This window comes from Hyperolius riggenbachi, chromosome 8 (assembly GCF_040937935.1).
Source record: "Hyperolius riggenbachi isolate aHypRig1 chromosome 8, aHypRig1.pri, whole genome shotgun sequence".
NCBI lineage: Eukaryota > Metazoa > Chordata > Amphibia > Anura > Hyperoliidae > Hyperolius > Hyperolius riggenbachi.
The window spans coordinates 288,394,973-288,407,329 of NC_090653.1; positions in this window are offsets into that span (position 1 = coordinate 288,394,973).

Here is a 12,357-nt window from a genome sequence, read left to right on the forward strand (position 1 = left end):
GGCAACTGGTATTGTTTAACCTGCTGAGCGGTCTGGACGAGCTCAGCTCGTCCAACACCGCCAGAGGCTGCCGCTCAGGCCCTGCTGGGCCGATTTCAACCAAATAAAAAGCAGCACACGCAGCCGGCACTTTGCCAGCCGCGTGTGCTGCCTGATCGCCGCTGCAGCGCGGCGATCCGCCGCGTGCAGCGGCGAAAGAGGGTCCCCCCAGCCGCCCGAGCCCAGCGTAGCCGGAACAAACAGTTCCGGCCAGCGCTAAGGGCTGGATCGGAGGCGGCTGACGTCAGGACGTCGGCTGACGTCCATGACGTCACTCCGCTCGTCGCCATGGCGACGAGGGAAGCGAAACACGGAGGGCCGCTCATTGCGGCCTTCCGTGTTATCTCTTGCCGCCGGAGGCGATCGGAAGATCGCCTCCGGAGCGCCCTCTAGTGGGCTTTCATGCAGCCAACTTTCAGTTGGCTGCATGAAATAGTTTTTTTTTTATTTTAAAAAAACCCTCCCGCAGCCACCCTGGCGATTTAATCAGAACGCCAGGGTGGTTAAAGGGAAGGTTCAGGGATGCTGCAAAAAAAAAAAAAATCCACATCCACTTACCTGGGGCTTCCTCCAGCCCATGGCAGACAGGAGGTGCCCTCGGCGCCGCTCCGCAGGCTCCCGGTGGCCGACCCGGCCAGGCCGGCGGCCAGGTCGGGCCTCTTCTGCGCTCCATTGTGTGTTCCACGCCGGCGCGCTGACGTCATCGGACGTCCTCCGGGCTCACAGAGGCGCTGACACGCTTTATGGACCTGAACCAGTTTTATATGCTCCTGTACTGCCTGATGAAGCGGGACTGTTGACCGCGAAACGCGTTGCGATTTTATGGAGCTGTGAATAAATTGTATATTTTTTACTCTGCATTTGAGTATATGTCCACTACCAGAGGGAGGTAAGTCCACCTCGACTTCCCTCTTTTTTTTAAATCATTTTTAGAACATTGTTTTACTCTGCTTGGCGCCTCTGTTCGTACATATTACAGCACTTGCATTGATTATCACTTAGCCATAGGTGGTCCCGATGTGTGATTTCGGGTGGTGCAGGTTGTGTGAGGCCCAGCAGGTGGCAGTAGTGTTCACAATTTACAATATGTTCTGTTCTGTTGGAGGGTACTTGTGCTGTCTCTTGTCACACGTGTCATTATTTGCTCTTATATTTAGAAGCCTATGTTTATTGTATTTATAAAGGGCCGACATATTACGCAGCGCTGTTACCTTTATAACTGGTCATTTTATATCCTGTGAAATACATAAGCTGGAGGAATTGAACACTACCTACAGGCCGGATGCACACCAAAACCCGCTAGCAGATCCGCAAAATGCTAGCAGATTTTTAAACGCTTTTTATTAGTTTTATGAGGCGTTTTGCGGATTGCTGCTGCGGATTTCAGTGTAGTACATTTCATATATTGTTACAGTAAAGCTGTTACTGAACAGCTTCTGTCACAAAACCGCCTGGAAAACTGCTCTGATCTGCCGTTTTTCAGAGTGGTTTGCGTTTTTCCTATACTTAACATTGAGGCAGAAACGCCTCCGCAATCCAAAAAATGCCTCACCCCGGGAGGAATCGTTTCTGCAAAACGCCTCCCACTCTGGTGTGAACTACCCCATTTGAAATGCATTACCCCAAGCGGCTGCAGAAACGTTCAAAAAGCCGCTCGGTGTGCCCCAGCCTTAAGTCTGAAAATACAGCCCAGCACTACCTGCATGCCTTGAGGTACCCTCCCCCTTAGTCACACAGGCATCTCTGTGCAGACAGGTCCTATTTGTTGGACAGGCTCCTCTGTGCAGACAGGTCCTCTTTGTCAGACAGGCTTCCCTGTGCTGACAGGTCCTCATTGTTGGACAGGCTCCCCCCCTTTTTGGGGAGCTGGGGGGGGGGGTCACATCCCCTTTTGATAGACAAGATCCTCTGTGCAAAAAAAATCCTCTTTGTTGGACAGACTCCCCTGTGCAGACAGGTCCTCTTTGTTGGACAGGCGCCTCTGAGCAGACAGCTTCTCTTTGTCGGCATGGCTCCCCTGTGCAGACAGGTACTTTTTTGTCTGACAGGTTCCTCTCTGCAGACAGATCCTCTTTGTTGCATAGCCTCCTTTGTGCACACAGGTCCTCTTTGTCGCATAGTCTCCTGTACAGGTCCTCTTTGTCGCATAGCCTCCTCTATGCAGACAGGCCCTCTTTCTTGGACAGGCTGGCCTGTGCAGACAAGTCCTCTTTGTCAGAATGGTTCCTCTGTGCAGACAGGCCCTCTTTCTCGATCAGCCTTCACTGTGTGGAATGGTCTTCTTTGTTGGACAGGCCCTCTGTCAGATGGGCTCTTCTGTTTAGACAAGTCCTCTGTCACCCAGGTTCCTCTGCAAATAGGCCCTCTTTCTTGGACAGGCTCTCTGTTGGACAGGTCCTCTTTGTCCGCATTGGTCCCCTGGATATCACCGCTCAGGAATGATTAGTAGTGAGACCCCCGTGAATCTGTCATCGGGGTGTGGCGGGCGGAAGTATCTGCTCGGCTAGATTGCCTGTGTTGTGCTGAATGGCGCTCGGTCAGGGCTGGGCGGAGCTTCCTGTCCTTTCCCGCCACATTCCTGCAGAGCTTAGAGAATAATATCAGCCCCTTATTACTCATACTGCTTCCCTGGCGTGAGCAGGCCCCTCCCAGCAGCGTGGAGAGAAGCCCTGCAGTCTGCTGGCTGTACATCTTCTATACAATCCCGTGCATGAAAGTTCAGCAGGGCTTTCATAGGGCCTCCCAGCTGGTTTGGATTGAGTGGAGTTGATTTTTTAGGGGGGCATAACTAGTGTTGAGCCTAAATATTCGTAATCTTCGTATTTCCTTAATTACGGACTCGAATTTTGCCGCTACCACACGAATTCCTAATTTCCTAATTGCAATACAAACCGTAATTCGGAATTCTGTAAGCAAAATTTCGGTTTCGTATTTCGTGTTTCAGCGCAAATTCGTATTTAAGGCGTAATTTCATGTTTTCTATAGAAACAAAGTTATTTTAGTTACAAAAATGAACGTAATTTCGTTTCTAATAGTAATTCTGCACATTTAGCTTAGGTAATGACTAAACTCAGGAAAGTCACTCATTGATTGCAATTACTGATAATGCAAAGGCCCCTGCACATGCTATTGCTTTAAAGGATGTGACATGATGAGATAGACATGTGTATGTACAGTGCCAGGCACACTGATAACTATGCTGTGTTCCTTTTTTCTTTCTCTGTCTGAAAGAGTTAAATATCAGGTATGTAAGTGGGTGGCTGACTCAGTCCGGACAGCAAGTGACTACAGTGTGACCCTCACTGATAAGAAATTCCAACTATAAAACACTTTCCTAGCAGAAAATGGCTTCTGAGAGCAGGAGAGAGATAAAAAGGGTCAATAGTTCATAGCTATTAGCTCTGGCATACTTCAATGAATGTGTCATTGAGCAAAACAATAAAACAGTTAAAACTTAAAAAGTAGATTTAAACATAAAATGGAACTGGACTATCTTAAAAAGTTATTTTTAGCAGAAGGAAGATAGATACAATTGTTTATTTCAGTAGTTTATTTTAGCCACGGGTGTCCTTTAAATGTATCAGGAGGCTCTATCTGCAGCCACTTCTAAGACAGGTGCTCTTTGTCAAGGTTTACTTAGTTTTGGGCCTTGCAATATCTGATAATGCAAAGGTCCCTGCAAGTGCTGTCGCTTTAAATGTATCAGGAGCCTCTGGACTGGAACACAATTTTGAGAAACGGACGAAACGGACTATTATGTAAACGATCATAATGACGAAATTCCCCATAATCGTAATTTTGTGAATTACGCGAAATTTTGAATTTTGTGTAATCGTAATTAGGTCAATATGCTCATCAAATCACCCCCTCCCCCCCCCCCCCCCCCCCCCCCCCGAAAGAACAGGACAAGTAATTCAAATGTGCACATTTCCACTGACACAGGAAGCTGATAATTGAACCAAACAAAACCAGTAACTGGCTGCCAATCATTAGCTGGGTTATTACCCATCAGCTGCGGGCTGTGTTTGGCTCACTTTTAATTTCCTGTCTGTATCAGGTCAGACCATTTTAAAGCCTCTTTTTGCTTTAATTTTTCACGAAAATAATGTAAAATTTGACTTTGTAGCGAAAATACTTACAAAAACTCATTTTGTCATACGTTTGTGGTCTTTCACATTTTTTGCTATTTCACGCTTTAAAGGAAAACTTAAGTGAACTATAAAAAATGAGATTTACTCACCTGGGGCTTCCCTTAGCCCCCTGCAGCCGATCGGTGCCCTCGCAGCCCCGCTCTGACGCTCCAGGACCCGCCGGCGAACACTTCTGGTTTGGCCGTCACCGGCCGACAGGCATGGGACCGCGAGTGATTCTTCGCGTTCCCTCCTGGCCGCAATAGCAGCATAGGGGGCGATATACAGGCTGGGAACGCGAACAATCACTCGCGTTCCCATGCCTGTCGGCCGGTGACGGCCAAACCAGAAGTGTTCGCCGGCGGGTCCTGGAGCGTCAGAGCGGGGCTGCGAGGGCACCGACCGGCTGCAGGGGGCTGAGGGAAGCCTCAGGTGAGTAAATCTCATTTTTTATAGTTCACTTAAGTTTTCTTTTAAAAAAAAATAAAAAAAAATCTAACCTTTTAATTTGGTGATTGTCGCTTTAAAAGATGTAATTTGCTCATAAATTCTGAATGACCGTTTTGGTGAAAATTCACATTGCGAAAATACAATGTATTTTCGTGAATTTATATTTCGAAATCAAAAATAGCATTTTTCAGTGCAAAAAATTGTCTAGCTTGTGGTAATTAAACGCTTAAACGAATTATAAGAAGCCGAATAAATGTCGCTGAAATCATCGGCATGGAGGCCGACATCTGCGGCAATGTGAGGGGGCTGGGTAGCGATATGCGGGGACTGTGTGGCGCGGACTGTACGCCGATATTTATACACTCTATGAAGCGTATTGTTGGCGGGAAGTGAGCCGAGCTCACGCTTTGTAATCTATCTTTACATGCCACAAAAAGGAGAAAATGTAACTGGGACACTCAGTATTGTCAGCTTGTGCCAATGAATTAGGGTATTTCCCTCGCTGAGCATTCTGGGTAATGGCGTTTACACGGTGCATAACGTTTCCTCCTAGCCTATTTGCTGTTATGTGATTGGCTGCCCTGACTCCTCCCACCTCCTGTCTCTGTTCCTCTCAGAAGACTGTACAGACCACATATCACTGCTATATGCTTAGCTTAAAGGGAAACTGAACCAAGTAAAAATATTGAAAATAAACACATAATGTACCTGCAAATTAATATTACATACTTACCTCACAGTCAGTTCCTCTCAGAAGCTCACCATTTTCTTCTTAAATGATCCCTTCCAGTTCTGACGAGATTTTGTCAGAATTGAAATACCCTATATACTCACATATAAGCCGACCCGTGTGTAAGCCGATGCATCAACTTTTCCCTCAGAGACCAGGAAAAAGTGATTGACTCACATATAAGCCCCCTACTCAATTTAGCCCCCTCCACACCCCACAGCAGCCAGATGTGCCCCCAGTACAAATCAGGCCCCCCCCTTCCCATAGCCAGATGTGCCCCAGAATGATACATCTGTGTCTCAAGATGCCACTAGATGGCGTCATGGATATGAGACTCAGCAATTGCCACACAGGAAGAATCCCCGATCATTGCACTGCTGACACGTTGCTGGCACGCACCGCTGCACAAGCCAGGGAACACAGGTAGTCTTGAGCAGCGCACTCTGCACACCATGTTGCAGGGGATGGGGGGCACAGATGCAGCAGGGAACCAGCTGGCAAGAGCAGGATCACTAGTGCAAATTCCTTACACTGTTCTGCCAGTAACAAAACCTGCTCTACCATCCGTTCTGCTCCACTGACTCACATATAAGCCGTGGGGTTAACTTTTCAGGACATTTTTTTTATGCTAAAAAATTAGGCTTATATGCGAGTATATACAGTGTATTAGTTTCTGTCCGTTATATATTAGCTGCTGTCAGTTATAACTGTAAGGACATCTGATGAGCAAGGTAATGTCCATGTTTCCCTATGGCTCAAGTGGGCGATATTACAGTTTAACCGTGTGCTGACCCGGACGCTGTTATGGGGTAACGGCAGTTTTCAAAATGGAGGACGGAGATTGGAGAATTCCATTGATCACAGTGGACAAACAGGACGCAGGAGAGGAGAAGCAGATTGATGAGTAGACTACACAGGAGGTAAGTATGACCTGTGTATGGTTATTGTGACTTTTAATTTTCAGTTCAGGTTTAACCTCCCTGGCGGTAAGCCCGACAGTGTCAGGCTGGCCGCCGCAGGGGAGCACATGGCCCCGGGAGGATTTTTTAAAATAAAACTTGTGCAATAGGTTCCAGCTAGCACTTCGCTACCTAATTATGTCCCCCAAGTGCCTCCGGTCCCCTCTGATCGCCCTTGATCACCATCGTAATACGATCCCGCGATGGCGCAGCCTCCCAATCAGCTCCAGGCTTCGCTGTGGGGAGGATCGGGACTGCGCGTGATGCCATGACGTCATGTCCGATCGTCGCCATAGCGACAGTGAAGCTGGATCAGGAGGCTGCGGCTCTCGCGGGATCGCGGAGGGGTAAATATTACCGGCGGCGATCGGGGGGTTTAGTTGATTGCCGGGGGGCTTGGGGGACATAATTAGCTAGCGAAGTGCTAGCTTAGGCATATAGGGAAACTTTTATTTTAAAAAATCCTCCCGCGGACGCTGCCTCTAAAACTGCCTACCACCACGGAGGTTAACGTGAACCCGAGGTGAGAGCGATATGGAGGCTGCCATATTTAATACCTTTTAAGCAATACCAGTTGCCTGGCAGCCCTGCTGATCCTCTGCCTCTAATACTATTAGCCATAGCCCCTGAACAAGCATACAGCAGATCAGGTGTTTCTGACATTATTGTCAGATCTGACAAGATTAGCTGCATGCTGGTTTCTGGTGTTATTCAGACACTACTGCAGCCAAATAGATTGGCAGGACTGCCAGGCAACTGGTATTGTTTAACAGGAAATAAATATGGCAGCCTTTCGCCTTGAGCTCACTTTAATGGATTTCCCCATCCAATAGTAATCTATCAATTATGGATAGAGAGAAACGGTTGTATATTTAGGCTGTATCTGTGCTATAGACTAGCAGATCTGGATGTATAGTTGGATAAATGGCTGTATATTTAGACTGTATCTGGGCTATACACCAGCAGATCTGGATACAGTACAGTTGGATAAATGGCTGTATATTTAAGCTGTATCTGTGCTATAAACCAGCAGATCTGGAGGTACAGTTGGATAAATGGCTGTATATTTAGGCTGTATCTGTGCTATAAACCAGCAGATCTGGAAGTACAGTTGGATAAATGGCTGTATATTTAGGCTGTATCTGTGCTATAAACCAGCAGATCTGGAGGTACAGTTGGATAAATGGCTGTATATTTAGGCTGTATCTGTGCTATAAACCAGCAGATCTGGAGGTACAGTTGGATAAATGGCTGTATATTTAGGCTGTATCTGTGCTATAAACCAGCCGATCTGGAGGTACAGTTGGATAAATGGCTGTATATTTAGGCTGTATCTGTGCTATAAACCAGCCGATCTGGAGGTACAGTTGGATAAATGGCTGTATATTTAGGCTGTATCTGTGCTATAAACCAGCAGATCTGGAGGTACAGTTGGATAAATGGCTGTATATTTAGGCTGTATCTGTGCTATAAACCAGCAGATCTGGAGGTACAGTTGGATAAATGGCTGTATATTTACGAGATAGTAAAAAAGGGCGCATGCCGCTCATGGACTATAAGGGCGCCGCCATAGAGAGCAATGTTAATTATCGCTTACACTGCGCCCGCTAGGAAAAAAGGGCGCAAAACACTATTTTCCGCTTACATATAACATTCTACTAATATAACCGTTTACAATTCCTCATTATTTCCTATGGACAATAGCGCTTAACATCATAAACACTATAAACAACACATGATTCCTACTACGTCTACACGGAAAGTATTTAATACCGTCAACTGCACTATATCGCTAACAGAGGTTACCACATGTCCTTCGGTTACAACCTTTAACAGCAAATGAAAGGCTATAACAATTAACACTGTATTTTTGCATAACATAATATAAACTATAAATCAGTGTATTTTAACTACCAGTATATTTTACAGACGACGGCTACATTATTACATCCCAATTGTTCGTTTAAATATCAAACGTAAAATAACGTTGTCTTCGGGAAACTATAGCAAACGAGAGTAAAAGATGTAGTGGTTAGTAAAATATAAACCATAACGCTCGTAAAAATGCAAACCTTTATTGCGGGCGTAACAAATAAACGTATTCAACGGTTTTGAAACAACCGATAATAAAAAAATCTATTTTTAAACCTTATTTTTTGTTGTTGATGGTTTTTTTTTTTTTTTTTTTTTGTGTTGAAGCCGATACCTAACCATTACATATATTAAGCGTTTACTACGGTTTGCTCTATTACAAAACTCAATTGTCGTGGTAAAGATGTAACAATTAGATCGCGTTTAGTTATATTTGAGGCACCTAACGGCTGCAAACAAACCCGTTGCATACAGCGAAAGTTTACATTCTTAAAACAGCTTATAAAGAAAAACATTATTTAAGGGATATTTAAAATTCCGACTATGAACAACCCTTTATTTGCCTACTATAGTGAAATATCGATTGTGGAAGCCTATGATTAATTAATAATAATTATCCGTTCATCTAATCTTAACTAATGCATGAATGGCTATCTACATTTATGTAAATTTATGAAATACGTAAAGTAAAATGATATAAACTGCATGCATTGTTACACTGTTAATACCAGGGTCAAACTTGCATACTTGTTCACTGGTTGACTGGAACTGATATTCCGGAAAAAGGGTGGAGCCTACAACTCCAACACAGAATTTTTGGCTAGATTTCAAAGGAAAAAATTGGAATTCATGCCATTCTTCTACTGCGTAGCATGTGCCTCAAAGCTGGTACAGTGGAGCACTGGCTAACTGGGGTTCAAAATCGTAAAGGGGCAGAGACACAAAAAGCCAATTATACTTTTTAAATGTCAATGGTAATTCATGCTTCCATGTGCTTTGGAATGATGTAAGATCTTCTTTCCATCTGTACATCAAGGTTAGAAAAAGTGGATGGCGAAGACTACATGATGTAAATGGGAAAATATAAACTGCAACCATTCTTACATTTACTACAAACATCGTTACATGGTTTAAACAATCGCATTGGCCGCAAAGTGACAAACCATAGATGTAGTATAGAAATCGGTATGTAGACATTAGGAAATGATTGTACATAAACCGACATTGATGTGCGATGAATACCGTTTAAACAATAAACATCGCCAAACATTTCCAATATATAGTGCCCGGTTTCAGTTCTATGGATACAAACGTAATATATCCCTTACAACTACAAACAGAAATAAGACATACTTTTGCTTCAAAACTTAACGTTTAAAAATTTATTATACAGATTACAACAGTGCAAATAATATAGCCGTTATGGTCCGCCATTAGTAACACAAATAACTATAATTTAGGTTGAATGAAACAGCAATAAAAAAAACCGTTGAAAAAATATAAACGAAGTATTGACCGGTAAATAATACCTAAATTAACTCGGTTATTTTTGTTAAAACTGTAAACCTTAATTAATGGTTTTTGTTATAGTGGTCCATTTCCTTCATATCAATGTATACGCAAGTAAGAGTTTACAAAAACTCGTTTGTCAAATTACCGGCTATCACCGGTTAAAGTGTTTGCGTTATTTAGTGTTTAAATTCCTTGAAAACCGGCTACAAATCGTTTTGGAATTTTTCGTTTAAAAATTAAAAAACCACTAATAAACTCACTTAGTAGTTTAAACTATGTTTTTGCCCTAAACTATTGGTAGAACATCGTTAATATATAGGGAACGGTTTTATTAGCATACAAAATTAGAAGTCTTATATATCGTTATAACCGTGTAAACTATAAAAGCCGTACAACAACTTATAGACGTAATAAGCGGTTTTGCCATCTGTGTTACCGTTCATTTTAGTTATTTTACAAACTATAAAGTACAGGTGCAAAATATGCGTTACACTACTAGTTTGTTGTTATAAACGATATTATAACATTTCTTTATCGTTTGCTTTTTCTTATTTTCCCGAATTTTTTCGTTTACAATCTATTTATCGTGCTTATACGTTTATATTAAATCTTATTATTTCGGCTACACCCCGCGCCCTTTTTTCCAGACGCCCTTTTTGTACAGACGCGTATCTGGGCTATACACCAGCAGATTTGGATGTACAGTACAGTTGGATAAATGGCTGTATATTTAGGCTGTATCTGTGCTATAAACCAGCCGATCTGGAGGTACAGTTGGATAAATGGCTGTATATTTAGGCTGTATCTGTGCTATAAACCAGCACATCTGGAGGTACAGTTGGATAAATGGCTGTATATTTAGGCTGTATCTGTGCTATAAACCAGCAGATCTGGAGGTACGGTTGGATAAATGGCTGTATATTTAGGCTGTAGCTGTGCTATAAACCAGCCGATCTGGAGGTACAGTTGGATAAATGGCTGTATATTTAGGCTGTATCTGTGCTATAAACCAGCCGATCTGGAGGTACAGTTGGATAAATGGCTGTATATTTAGGCTGTATCTGTGCTATAAACCAGCCGATCTGGAGGTACAGTTGGATAAATGGCTGTATATTTAGGTTGCATCTGTGCTATAAACCAGCAGATCTGGAGGTACAGTTGGATAAATGGTTGAATATTTAGGCTGTATCTGTGCTATAAACCAGCACATCTGGAGGTACAGTTGGATAAATGGCTGTATATTTATACTGTACCTGTGCTATAAACCAGCCGATCTGGAGGTACAGTTGGATAAATGGCTGTATATTTAGGTTGCATCTGTGCTATAAACCAGCAGATCTGGAGGTACAGTTGGATAAATGGCTGTATATTTAGGCTGTATCTGTGCTATAAACCAGCAGGTCTGGAAGTACAGTTGGATAAATGGCTGTATATTTAGGCTGTATCTGTGCTATAAACCAGCCGATCTGGAGGTACAGTTGGATAAATGGCTGTATATTTAGGTTGCATCTGTGCTATAAACCAGCAGATCTGGAGGTACAGTTGGATAAATGGTTGAATATTTAGGCTGTATCTGTGCTATAAACCAGCACATCTGGAGGTACAGTTGGATAAATGGCTGTATATTTAGGCTGTATCTGTGCTATAAACCAGCAGATCTGGAGGTACAGTTGGATAAATGGCTGTATATTTAGGTTGCATCTGTGCTATAAACCAGCAGATCTGGAGGTACAGTTGGATAAATGGCTGTATATTTAGGCTGTATCTGTGCTATAAACCAGCAGGTCTGGAAGTACAGTTGGATAAATGGCTGTATATTTAGGCTGTATCTGTGCTATAAACCAGCAGATCTGGAGGTACAGTTGGATAAATGGCTGTATATTTAGTCTGTATGTGTGCTATAAACCAGCAGATCTGGAGGTACAGTTGGATAAATGGCTGTATATTTAGTCTGTATGTGTGCTATAAACCAGCAGATCTGGAAGTACAGTTGGATAAATGGCTGTATATTTAGGCTGTATCTGTGCTATAAACCAGCAGATCTGGAGGTACAGTTGGATAAATGGCTGTATATTTAGGCTGCCTCTGTGCTATAAACCAGCAGATCTGGAGGTACAGTTGGATAAATGGCTGTATATTTAGGCTGTATCTATGCTATAAACCAGCAGATCTGGAAGTACAGTTGGATAAATGGCTGTATATTTAGTCTGTATGTGTGCTATAAACCAGCAGATCTGGAAGTACAGTTGGATAAATGGCTGTATATTTAGGCTGTATCTGTGCTATAAACCAGCAGATCTGGAGGTACAGTTGGATAAATGGCTGTATATTTAGGCTGTATCTGTGCTATAAACCAGCCGATCTGGAGGTACAGTTGGATAAATGGCTGTATATTTAGGCTGTATCTGTGCTATAAACCAGCAGATCTGGAAGTACAGTTGGATAAATGGCTGTATATTTAGGCTGTATCTGTGCTATAAACCAGCAGATCTGGAGGTACAGTTGGATAAATGGCTGTATATTTAGTCTGTATGTGTGCTATAAACCAGCAGATCTGGAAGTACAGTTGGATAAATGGCTGTATATTTAGGCTGTATCTGTGCTATAAACCAGCAGATCTGGAGGTACAGTTGGATAAATGGCTGTATATTTAGGCTGTATCTGT